Here is a 13,184-nt window from a genome sequence, read left to right on the forward strand (position 1 = left end):
TCACTTTAGTCGTGTCCGACTCTGTGTGACCCCATAGATGGCAGCCCATCAGGCTCTCCCTTCCCTGGGATTCTCCAGGAAAGAACACTGGAGTGGGTTGCCATTTCCTTCTCCAATGCATGAAAGTGAAAAGTGAAAGTGAAGTTGCTCAGTTGTGTCCTACTCTTAGCGACCCCATGGACTGCAGCCTACCAGGCTCTTCCATATTAAAAACCATAGTTCAGTTCAGTTCAGTTGCTCAGTCATGTCCGACTCTTTGCGACCCCATGAACTGCAGCATGCCAGGCCTCCCTGTCCATCACCATCTCCCGTAGTTCACTCAGATTCACGTCCATTGAGTCGGTGATGCCATCCAGCCATCTCATCCTCGGTTGTCCTCTTCTCCTCCTGCCCCTAATCCCTCCCAGCATCAAAGTCTTTAACAATGAGTCAATTCTTCGCATGAGGTGGCCAAATTATTGGAGTTTCAGCTTTAGCATCATTCCTTCCAAAGAAATCCCAGGGCTGATCTCCTTCAGAATGGACTGGTTGGATCTCCTTGCAGTCCAAGGGACTCTCAAGAGTCTTCTCCAACACCACAGCTCAAAAGCATCAATTCTTTGGCACTCAGCTTTCTTCACAGTCCAACTCTCACATCCATACATGACCACTGGAAAAACCATAGCCTTAACTAGACGGACCTTAGTTGGCAAAGTAATGTCTCTGCTTTGAATATGCTATCTAGGTTGGTCATAACTTTTCTTCCAAGGAGTAAGCGTCTTTTAATTTCATGGCTGCAGTCACAATCTGCAGTGATTTTGGAGCCCACCCCAAAATAAATTCTGACACTGTTTACAATGTTTCCCCACCTATTTCCCATGAAGTGATGGGACCAGATACCATGATCTTCGTTTTCTGAATATTGAGCTTTAAGCCAACTTTTTCACTCTCCACTTTCACTTTCATCAAGAGGCTTTTGAGTTCCTCTTCACTTTCTGCCATAAGGGTGGTGTCATCTGCATATCTGGGGTTATTGATATTTCTCCCAACAATCTTGATTCCAGCTTGTGTTTCTTCCAGTCCAGCATTTCTCATGATGTACTCTGCATATAAGTTAAATAAGACACAATTCACATAGCCCTGAGAAGTTTTTCAATACCAACTACGAATCAGTCATGAAATGTGAATGAGTGTGAGACACTGTCCATTCATAAGATTCAACCAAGGATTGGCTGAAACACTGGAATACCTCTGCTTAAGAAGGCTATATCCTTTTCCTCACAATTTATTTTTGTTTATTTTTGGTGGTATTTGTTTGCACATGGCTATATTGCTTTCGATCACTTTGTGAATCAGGAAAACTGATGATCTAAAATTGTGACATGATCTTAAGTATTAAGTAGGTTGGTTTGTCCATTTCAGGTAACTGGTTGGTAGGCCACTTTAAGGCCTTTCATTTTCCTTCTATGCCTCCCAAGACATTAATCAGATGAGTCTGAGTATCATAGCATATAACTCTTTTAACCAATGCCTGGCTAAGACTAGAATGTCCAGCCCAGTATATTTAAAATTCATCCATAGAGGAGGTTCTATAGGTCTTCACAAAACCTGGAATTTCCATGAAGATGTCTGATCTTTATAATCTAAGCAGTCAGCACTGAAGTTAAGCTTCTAGGAGGCAGTACTTACAATCCAAGCAATCAGTGGTTGAGTTAAAACCCAAGCTTGAAGCACCATATCCTTGGGTGGAAAGAGAAGCTGGGAACTGATTGAGATGCCTGGTGGCTGCATTGTTATTCATGGGACTGAGTGTGGTTGCTGGTCCAGAAAGCTGGTGATGCATGAGAGTCAATCCACAGTCCTTGCTCTCAGAGTAGGAAGTTGAGCCAGCATATCCTTGACTATACAACCTGAAGCCTGAGTATAGGTCATGGGATAGGACCTCTGCATGCAAGAAGAGGAGGTAGACAAGGGATCTGACAGTGGGGATATGCAAGCTGGGCTCCAGATGGACACAGGAGCACTGATGCTGGGAACGGCTGGGACCAAGGTGCCAGAGGTGGGGAGTGAATAGGCCACTTGTTACACTGTCTGAACTCACTTCCAGGGCAGATGTCTATGTCAGGTGTTACTTTGTTTAGACCTCCATTCTGTCATTGCTGCTGCTGTTGGTAGCACATAGTTCTTCAGGTCTTAATCTATACCTGTACCCTGGACTTAGGCAAGTTGGTTTTCAGCACCAACTCCTCCTGCATGAAGATATGTGGGTATTGAGTCTTAGCAAACAGTGCTTCCAGTGAATCTAGCTGCACCTGACTGACCGTTTTCCTCTCCCACTGCTGTTTCTGAGGAGTGGCCAGTCAGACTCAGTGCAACGACTGCATAAGGTAGTTGCTTAAGTAAGATAAGACATCTTGCTAAGGTTGTCTGGAGGTGCAAAGTTGGCCAAAATCCAGGGGACCTAGCTGGAAGGTCTTGTTTTGCCCGGGGTGGACAGATTCAGGATCCTTGATGGCTGTGTTTGGAGTGGTGGAACTAAGGCAAAACAAACAAACAGAGGTGTTGGTTTACCACTTTGGAGGATGCAGCTCTTCCCTGTTCCACCACTAACATAAAAAGACATCCCACTTTCATCAATGTCTGATCATCCAGACAGAAGATCAATAAGGAAACACAGGCCTTAAATGAAACCTTAGACCAGATGGACTTAGTTGATATTTATAGAATATTCCATCCAAAAGCAGCAGAATACACATTCTTCTCAAGTCACATCTAACATTCACCAGAATTGATCACATACTGGCCTATAAAGCAAGCTGGAGTAAATTTAAGAAAATGGAAATTATTTCAAACATCCTTCCTGACCACAATGCTATGAATTAGAAGTCAACTAAAAGAAAAAAAAAAAAAAAACCTGTAAAAAACACAAACACATAGAGGCTAAACAACATGCTACTAAGAAACCAATAGATTACTGAAGAAATCAAAGAGGAAATCCAAAAGTACCCAGACAAATGAAAACAAAAACACTACAATACAAAACCTATGGGATACAGCAAAAATAGTTCTAAGAGGAAGATATATAGCAATACAATCTTATCTCAGGAAAGAAGAAAAATCACAAATAAACAACCTAAGCTTACACATAAAGTAACTAGAGAAGAAGAGCAAATAAAACCCCAAGTTAGTAAAAGAAAAGAAATCATAAAGATCATAGCAGAAATAAATGAAATAAAAAAGAAAAAAATAGAAAAGATCAATGAAAGGAAAAACTGCTTCTTTGAAAAGATAAACCTTCAGCCAGACTCATCAAGAAATAAGGGAGAGAACTCAAAATCAATAGAATTAGAAACGAAAAAGTTACAATGGCTCCACAGAGACAAAGGATCATAAGACTATAATAAACTATATATATGCCAATAAAATGGACAACCTGAAAGAAATGGACAAATTCTTAGAGGCAAAATTTCCCAGGAAGGAACCAAGAAGAAATAGAAAATATGAACAGACAATCACAAGTTCTGAAATCGAAACTGTGATTAAAATACATGTTGTTCAGTTGCCTAGTTGTATTCAACTCTTCGCAACCCCGTGGTCACAGCTCTCGGTCCCTCACCATCTCCTGGAGTTTGCCCAAGTTCACGTCCATTGCATTGGTGATGCCATCCAGCTCCCCCATCCTCTGTACACTAAAAAACATATAACAAACAAAAGTACAGGACAAGATGGCTTCATAGGAGAATTCTATCAAAAATTTAGAGAAGAGTTAACACCTATCCTGAAACTATTCCAATAAATCACAGTGGAAGGAATACTCCTAAACTCATTCTATGACGCTACCTTCACACTGATACCAAAAACAGACAAAGATACCACAAAAAAGAAAATTACTGGCCAATATCTCTGATGAACATAGATGCAAAAATCCTCAACAAAATACTAGCAAACTGAACCCAACAATACATTAAAAGGGTCATACACCATGATCAAGTGGGATTTATCCCAGGGGTGGAAAAGTTTTTTTAGTATCCCCAGATCAATCACTGTGATACACTACACCAACAAATAAGAGAATAAAAATCATTTGATCATCTCAATAGACGTAGAAAGAGCTTTTGACAAAATCAGCATCCACTTCTGCTTAAAAACTCACTAGAAAGTAGGCATAGAGGGAACATATCTCAACATAATAAAGGCCATATATGACAAACTTACAGCTAACAGAGTACCCAATGGCTAAAAACTGAAAGCATTTCCTCTAAGATCAGGAACAAGACAGGGAAGTCTACACTCATCACTTTTGTTTAACATGGTTTTAGAAGTCCTACTCATGGCAATCAAGGAAGAAAAAGAAATAAAAGAAACCCAAATTTAAAAAGAAGTAAAACGGCCACTATTTGCCGATTACAGTGATATAGTTAACTTCAGGCAGGTTGATAAGGCGCCCTTAGGGAGGAGGTATACATTCTTTGCCTTAGTCACATAGGCTCCGTGATAATTACTAAATAACAAAAACACATCTATTACTAAATGACAATAATACATCTTTCTCGCAGACATGTTTTTCCTTAGCCTTATGTCATGTAGGAGAAGGCAATGGCACCCCACTCCAGTACTCTTGCCTGGAAAATCCCATGGACGGGGGAGCCTGGTGGGCTGCAGTCCAGGGGATTGCGAAGAGTCAGACACAACTGAGCAACTTCACTTTCACTTTCATGCATTGGAGAAGGACATGGCAACCCACTCCAGTGTTCTTGTCTGGAGAATCCCAGGGACGGGGGAGCCTGGTGGGCTGCCATCTATGGGGTCGCACAGTTGGACACGATTGAAGTGACTTAGCAGTAGTACTATGTCATGTAGCCATTGTGATCAAATAGCAACAGTATATTTTGCTCAAAAGCATATTTTGCTGCTCTTGACTGATGATTAAATGGCAACAATATATCTTGCCCAAAGGCATGTTTTTTCCTCCCTCACAGGAACTTGTAGCTTTTGGTCAATCTTGTGCTGATGTTATCTCAAGATGTATACGCTGGGAAAGAGCTTTGGAAAAACTTTTACAGCCTTGAAATGTTTCTTTAACCTATTGTTAGTAGCCCACTAGAAGGTATATAAAGCTCTGCTCAAGTTAAGGAAGGGGGTATTCTCCTTTACCCTCTTCTGATATCTATGTCAGAAGCCTTTTCTGTTTCTGTTCAATAAACTCTATTTCCTTGCTGCAAGACTCAGTCGTCTTTTTTATCTACCTGGCTTGGTGAATTTTTCTCCTCACAAGACCTGTGAGCTTGGGTACAGCCTACACTGCTTGGCTATACCACATCGGAACTGGTTTCATGTTGATATGACACAAAGAAAATCTCAAAGATGCTACCAAAACACTATTAGACTTCATCAATGAATTTGGTAAATTTGTAATATACAAAATTAATGTTAGATTTCTATACATTAACAATAAAAGATCAGAAAGAAAAACAATCTCATTTACCATCATATCAAAAAGAACAAAATACCTGGGAAAAAGCCTACCTAAGGAGGCAAAAGACTTGTACTGCAAAAACTGTAAGACGCTGCTGAGCAAAATCAATGATGACACCAACAGATGAAAAGATATACCATGTTCTTGGATTGGAAGAATCAACATTGTCAAAGTACTACACTGCACAAGGCAATCTATAGATTCAATGCAATCCCTATCAAATTATCAATGGCATTTTTCACAGAAATAGAAAAAAATCTTACAATTTATATGAGAAACAAAAAGACCCTTAATAGTCAGAGCAATGTTGAGGAAGAAAAATGGAGCTGAAGGAATCAGGCTTCCTGATTTCACACTATACTACAAAGCTACAGTTATCAAAACAGTATGGTACTGACACTAAAACAGATATATAGATCAAAGGAACAGGAAAAAATTTATTTCCAGAAAACTAGAAATAAGTCTATGCACCAATGGCCAATTAATCTGTAACAACAAAGTGATCTGACATCACTTTTCCAACAAAGGTCCATATAGTCAACACTATGATTTTTCCAGTAGTCATGTACGGATGTGAGAGTTGGACCATAAAGAAGGCTGAGCACAGAAAAACTGATGCTTTTGAACTGTGCTGCTAGAGAATACTCTTGAGAGTCCCTTGGACTGCAAGGCATCCTAAAGAGTTGGACATAACTTAGTGACTGAATAACAACAATCTGTAACAGAGAAGGCAAGACCATCTCTTCAATAAATAATAGTGAGAAAACTGGACAGCTACATGTAAAAAGGGCTTCTCAGGTGGTGCTAGTGGTCTCTCACCTAGAGCCAGACATGCTGGAATGTGAAGTGGGCTTTAAGGAGTATTATTATAAACAAAGCTAGTGGAAGTGATGGAATTCTACATGAGCTATTTCAAATCCTAAAAGATGATGCTCTTAAAGTGCTGCACTCAATATACCAGCAAATTTGGAAAATTCAGCAATGGCCACATGACTGGAAGAGGTCAATTTTCATTCCAATCCCAGAGAAGTGAAAGTGAAAGTCACTCAGTCATGTCCAACTCTTTGCAACCCCATGGGCTATGCAGTCCATGGAATTCTCCAGGCCAGAATACTGGAGTGGGTAGCCTTTCCCTTCTCCAGGGGATCTTCCCAACCCAGGGATTGAACTCAGGTATTCCTCATTGCAGGTGGATTCTTTGCCAGCTGAGCCATAAGGGAAGCCCAAGAATACTGGAGTGGGTATCCTATCCCTTCTCCAGGGGATCTCCCTGACCCAGGAATCGAACTGGGGTCTCCTGCATTGCAGGTGGATTCTTTGCCAACTGAGCTATCAGGGAAGCCCAATCCTAGTGAAGGGCAATGCCAAAAAAAGGTCATCAAAATTGCACTCATTTCACACTTTAGCAAGGTAATGCTCAAAATCCTTCAAGCTAGACTTCAATAGTATGTGAACCGAGAAATTCCAGATGTACAAGCTGGACTTCAAAAAGGCAGAGGAACCAGAGATCAAATTGCCAACATTCACTGGATCATAGAAAAAGCAAGGGAATCCAGAAAAACATCTACTTCTGCTTCATTGACTACACTAAAGCCTTTGACTGTGTAGATCACAACAAACTGAAAAATTCTTGAAGAGATGGGTGTAACAGACTATCTTACCTCCCTTCTAGGAAACAGGTCAAGAAGTAACAGAACTGTACATGGAACAAGGGCTTGGTTCAATATTGTCACCCATCATGCAAAATGCCAGACTGGATGAATCACAAGTTGGAATCAAGATTGCTGGGAAAAATATTAGTAACCTCAGATATGCAGATGACACCACCCTTATGGCAGAAAGCAAAGATCTTCTTGATGAAGGTGAAAGAGGAGAGTGAAAAAGTTGGCTTAAAATTTAGCATTCAAAAAACTAAGATCTTGGCATCTGGTCTCATCACTTCATGGCAAATAAATGGGGAAACAATGAAAATAGTGGCAGATTTTATTTTCCTGGGCTCCAAAATCACCGTGGACTGTGACTGCAGCCATGAAATTAAAAGACTCTTGCTCCTTGGAAGAAAAGCTATGGCAAACCTGCTGCTGCTGCTGCTGCTAAGTCGCTTCAGTCGTGTCCGACTCTGTGTGACCCTAGAGACGGCAGCCCACCAGGCTCCCCTGTCCCTGGGATTCTCCAGGCAAGAACATGGAGTGGGTTGCCATTTCCTCTCCAATGCATGAAAGTGAAAAGTGAAAGTGAAGTTGCTCAGTCATGTCCAACTCATAGCGACCCTATGGACTGCCGCCTACCAGGCTCCCCTGTCCATGGGATTTTCCAGGCAAGAGTACTGAGTGGGGTGCCATGCCTTCTCCGATGACAAACCTAGACAGCATATTAAAAAGCAGAAACATTACTTTGCTGAGAAAGGTCCATATAGTCAAAACTATGATTTTTTCAGTAGTCATGTATGGATGTAAGAGTTGGACCATAAAGAAGGCTGTTCAGTTCAATCCAGTGGCTCAGTCATGTCTGACTCTTAGCAGCCCCATGGACTGCAGCACGCCAGACTTCCCTGTCCATCACCTGAGTGCTGAAGAATTAATGCTTTTGAGCTGTGGTGCTGGAGTCCCTTGGACTGCAAGAAGATCAAACCTGTCAATCCTAAAGGAAATCAACCCTGAATATTCATTGGAAGGACTGATGCTGAAGCTGAAACTCCAATATTTTGGCCATCTGATACGAAGAGCAGACTCATTCAAAAAGATCCTGCTGCTGAGAAAGATTGAGAGCAGGAGGAGAAGCAGGCAACAGAGAAAGAGATGATTGGATGGCATCACTGACTCAATGGAGTGAGTCTGAGAAAACTTCGGGAAATAATGAAGGACATGGAAGACTGGCATGCTGCAGTCCACGGGATTGCAAGGAGTCAGATATAACTTAACAACTGAAAAACAACATGTAAAAAAATGAACTTAGAACATTATTTAACACTATAAACAAAAATAAACTCTAAGTGGATTAAAGACCTAGATGTAAGACCAGATACTATAAAATTCTAAGAGAAAAACATAGGTGAGCAGTCTTGGACATAAATCACAGCAATATCTTTTCCAAGCCATCTCCTAGAGGAACGGAAACAAAAACAAAAACAAAAACAAATGGGACTTCATTAAACTAAACTTTTTCATGGCAAAGGAAACCATAAACAAAATAAAAAGGACAACTTACAGAATGGGAGAAAATATTTGAAAATGATGTGACCAATAGGGACTAGTCTCCAAAATTTACAAACAGCTCATGAGACTCCACAGAAAAGCAAAAAATCAACCCAACCAGAAAACAGGCAGAAGACCTGAACAAACAATTTTCGAAAGATATACAGATGACTAAGAGGCTCATTAAAAGATGCTCAAAATCTCTAGTTATTAGAGAAATCCAAATAAAAACTACAATGGGATATCACCTCACACCAGTCAGAATTTCCATCATCAAAAAAATCTACTAACAATACATGCTGGAGAGGGTGTGGAGAAAATAGAGCCCTCCTACACTGTTGGTAGGAATGTAAATTGGTACAGCCAGTATGAAGAAAAGTATGGAGGTTTCTTAAGAAACTAAAAATAGAGCTACCATATGCCCACACTCCTGGGCATATATCTAGAGGAAAACATAGTTTGAAAAGACACATGCATTCCAATATTCATTACAGTGTGATTTACCATAGGTAAGACATGGAAGCAACCTAAATGTCCATCCGCAGATGAATGGATAAAGAAGATGTAGTACATATACTCTACCATTAAAAAAATGAAATAATGGCATTTGCAGCAACATGGATGCACCTGGAGATTATCATACTAAGTGAAGTAAGTCAGACAGAAAGAAAAATATCATATATTTCTTATATGTGGAATCTAAAAAATAATATAAATTCACTTATTTAGAAAACATAAATAGGCTTCGAGAATGAATTTATGGCTATCAGAGGGGACAGGTTATTGGGAGGTACAGACTGGGAGTTTGGGATTGACACATGCACACTACTATATTTAAAATAGATGACCAACAAGGACCTACTGTATAGCCCAGGAAACAATGCTCAATATTATTTTTTTCATTTGCTGCACTACACAGCGTGTGGGATCTTCTCAAATTTCATTTTCTTTTATTACTTTTTGTTGTTTAAGCTTTGCAGTGTTGTGTTGGTTTCTGCCATATAACAACATGAATCAGCCATAATTATACATATATTCCCTCCCTCTTGAGCCTCTCTCTCTTTCTCCCATTCCCCCTCCAAGGCCATCACAGAGTGCCAAACTGGGCTCCTTGTGTTATATAGCAGCTTCTCACCACCTATCCATTTTACACAGGATAGTGTGTTATGTATGTTGATGCTGCTTTCTCCATTCGTCCCCTCCCTCGCTCCCCTTTGTGTCCATTCTCTACACTGTGTCTCCACTCCTTCCCTGCAAATAGGTTCATCAATACCACTTTCCTAGATTCCATATATGTATATATATATATATATAGATAGATACACTATATTTGCTTTTCTCTTTCTGACTTACTTCACTTTGTATAACAGGCTCTAGGTTTATCCACCTCACTAGAACTTGCTTAAATTTGTTCTCTTTTATGGCAGAGTAATATTCCGTTGTGTGTATGTAGCACATCTTTTTATCCATTCATCTGTTGATGGACATCTATGTTGCTTCCATGTCCTGGCTATCATAAATAGTACTGCGGTGAAATTGGGTGGCATGTGGGAGCTTAGTTTCCCAATCAGGAATCAAAACTACACCCCCTGCATTGAAAGTGAGGAATCTTAACCACTGGATTGCCAGGGAAGTCCTTCAATATTCTTCAGTAACCTAAATGGGAAAAGAATTTGAAAAAGAATAGATACATGTATATGCATAACTGAATCTCTTTGCTGTGCACCTAAGTACACTTAAAACTAACACAACATTGCTAATCAACTAGACTCCAATACAAAATAAAAATTTAAAAAAGAAGGGATTAATAGCAAGCTCCTACTGTATAAGTCTGGGAATTACTTTCAATATCATGTGATAAACCATAGAAGAAAAGAATGTGAAAAAATGTATTTATATGTATAACTGAATCACTTTGTCATGTAGCAGAAATTAACACAAGATTGACATGACATCAATCATTGTTCAACAAAAAAATAAAAAAAAAACATATTACAAAGCTATAGTAATCAAAAAAGTGTGGTGCTGGCATAAAGACAGACAAGCAGAATAATGGCATAGACTAGAGAGCCCAGAAATAAACCCTTGGGTTCATAGTCATAGGATGTTTACAAAGGAGTCAAGACCTCAGGGAAAGAAAAGCCTTTTCAACAGATGGTGTTGGGAAAATTGAATATTCATATGCAAAATAGTGAAGTTAGGCCCTTATCTTATACCATACACAAAAATTAACTCAAAATCCTTGAAGATTTAAACCTAACACCTAAAACTATTAAACTCCTAGATGGAAACATAGAGGAAAACTCATGACATTAGACTTGGTACAGGTTTCTTGGATATGATACCAAAATAGAGGCAGCAAAAGCAAAAACAGACAAAGGAAACTACATCAAACTTAAAAAAAGAACTTTGCAAATCAAAGGGCACAATCAACAAACTGAAAAAGTAATCTATGGATTGGGAGAAAATATCTGTAAATCATGTAGCTGATAAAGGGTTAATATACAGCATAGATGAAGAACTCTCACAACTCAACAACAAAAATTCAAATGAATTAAAAATGAACAAAGGACTTGAATAGATATTTTTCTAAAGATAGTATAGTAATGGCTGAAAAGCATATTGGAAATGCTCACTGACCATCAGAGAAATGCAGATCAAAACCACAATGTGATATTACCTCATGCTCATTAGGATGCCAACTATTAAAAACAAGCAAACAAAAACAACAGAAAATAATGATTGCTGGTAAGGATGTGGAAAAATTAGGACTCTAGTGTGCTGTCGGTGCAACTGGTTCAATTGCTGTGGAAAAATGAAATTAAAAAATTAAAAATAGAATTATCATATGATCCAGCAATTCCACTTCTGAGTATATATATTCAAAAGAATTGAAATCAGAATCTCAAAGAGATATTTGCACACTCTTGTTCACAGCAGCACTATTCACACTAACTTAAAGACAGAGACAACCCAAATGTCCATCAATAGTTGAAAGGGTAAACAAAATGTGGTGTGTATAGACAACAGAATATCATTCAGCTTTAGAAAGGAAGAAAATTTCATCACATGTTACAACATGGATAAACCTTGAGGATCTTACATGCGGTATCTAAAGTAGTTAAAATCATAGAAATAGAAAATAGAACTGTGATTATGAGGGGCAAGATAGAGGGGGAAAGAGGAGTTGTTTAATGGATATAGAGTTTCAATGTATAAGATGAAAAGTTCTGAATATACACTCACAACAATGTGAATATACATAACAGTAGTGAACTGTATGTACATTTAAAAATGGTTAAGATGATAAGTTTTATTGTGTTTTTTTTAACCACAATAAAAATGGGGTGGGGAAATGGGAACAGAACCAATGAGTCATTTAAAAGCTTCAAAGTGAAGTGTTTTGGTAGGTTTTGTACTGAATTGCTTTGCTAAATACAAAAGAATACAGCACCCTCTGGCTAGTCTGCAAGAGCATCAGGGAATATGGTGATTTAATTGCCAAGTGTCAACAAGAATTTTTACATAATTAGTTGAAACTACACTAATGGAAAAATGAGTATCACAATTTGGGAGAGCCCATCCAATGATGTTATTACTACATTTACTATTCATGAGAAGTTTTTTCAGCTATGACAATAATCAAAAGCAAGTGTTGAAAGAAATAGACCTGTATTATCACAAAATGTTAAATCAACATTTAAAAAAGTAGATTGAATTAGTTTTAATTCAAAATACTAACAATAGGCATATTTTATTTTATTTATTTTTTTAATTTTTATTTTTACTTTATTTTGCTTTACAATACTGTATTGGTTTTGCCATACATTGACATGAATCAGCCACGGGTATACATGAGTTTTATTTTAATGCTATCTTAATCAGAACTATTTGTTATAAAAAACTATTAATGAATGAATTTATAGAACTATTTATTAAATGTTCATTTCATATGCAGTTCATCCTTTTAAATTTTCCTTTGATTGCAACTCAGGTATTTTTATTGTTGGGGTGCTTTATAAGAAGTTTGGGGTCATTGCTATAGAATTCAGGGATTTATTTTTAATTTCTTTCTTTTTAATTGGAGGATAATTGCTTAGAATGTTGTGTTGGTTTCTGCCATACAACCATGCGAATCAGTCACAACTATCTACAACTATCTATATGTATATATACATATATCCTCCCCCTCGTGAGCCCTCCCACTCCTCCCATCTCATACCTCTAGGTCGTCACCCACAAACCTTGGAGAATCTTATCAAAATTCTCTTGTAGGAATTCTGAATCAGATATAAGAAGAGATTGTTGTAGAAAAGGAGGAGAAAGGAGAGGTGTAAGGAAGGAAAGAGAAAGACTTTTGTTCTAATATGACTTTCAAGTTTTTCTAAACACTGTACAGCAGAGAAGAACATGCTCTGTAGCTGTGCTGTCTGACAGTCGCCACTGTGTGTGCACTTGAGATGTGGCTTGTGTAATTAAGGAACTGAATTTTAAATTTTGCTTAATTTAGTTGTTTAAATAGCCACATGTGACCA

The 13,184-nt window shown here is 38.5% G+C and overlaps 1 pseudogene; it reads right to left on the reverse strand.

Annotated features, from left to right (window-relative positions):
• Positions 1–1,578: 1,578 nt before the first annotated feature.
• LOC101109379 (homeobox protein OTX2-like) lies at positions 1,579–2,339 on the reverse strand (annotated as a pseudogene).
• Between the last annotated feature and the right edge of the window lie 10,845 nt (positions 2,340–13,184).

The sequence above is a fragment of the Ovis aries genome, chromosome 13 (assembly GCF_016772045.2).
Source record: "Ovis aries strain OAR_USU_Benz2616 breed Rambouillet chromosome 13, ARS-UI_Ramb_v3.0, whole genome shotgun sequence".
NCBI lineage: Eukaryota > Metazoa > Chordata > Mammalia > Artiodactyla > Bovidae > Ovis > Ovis aries.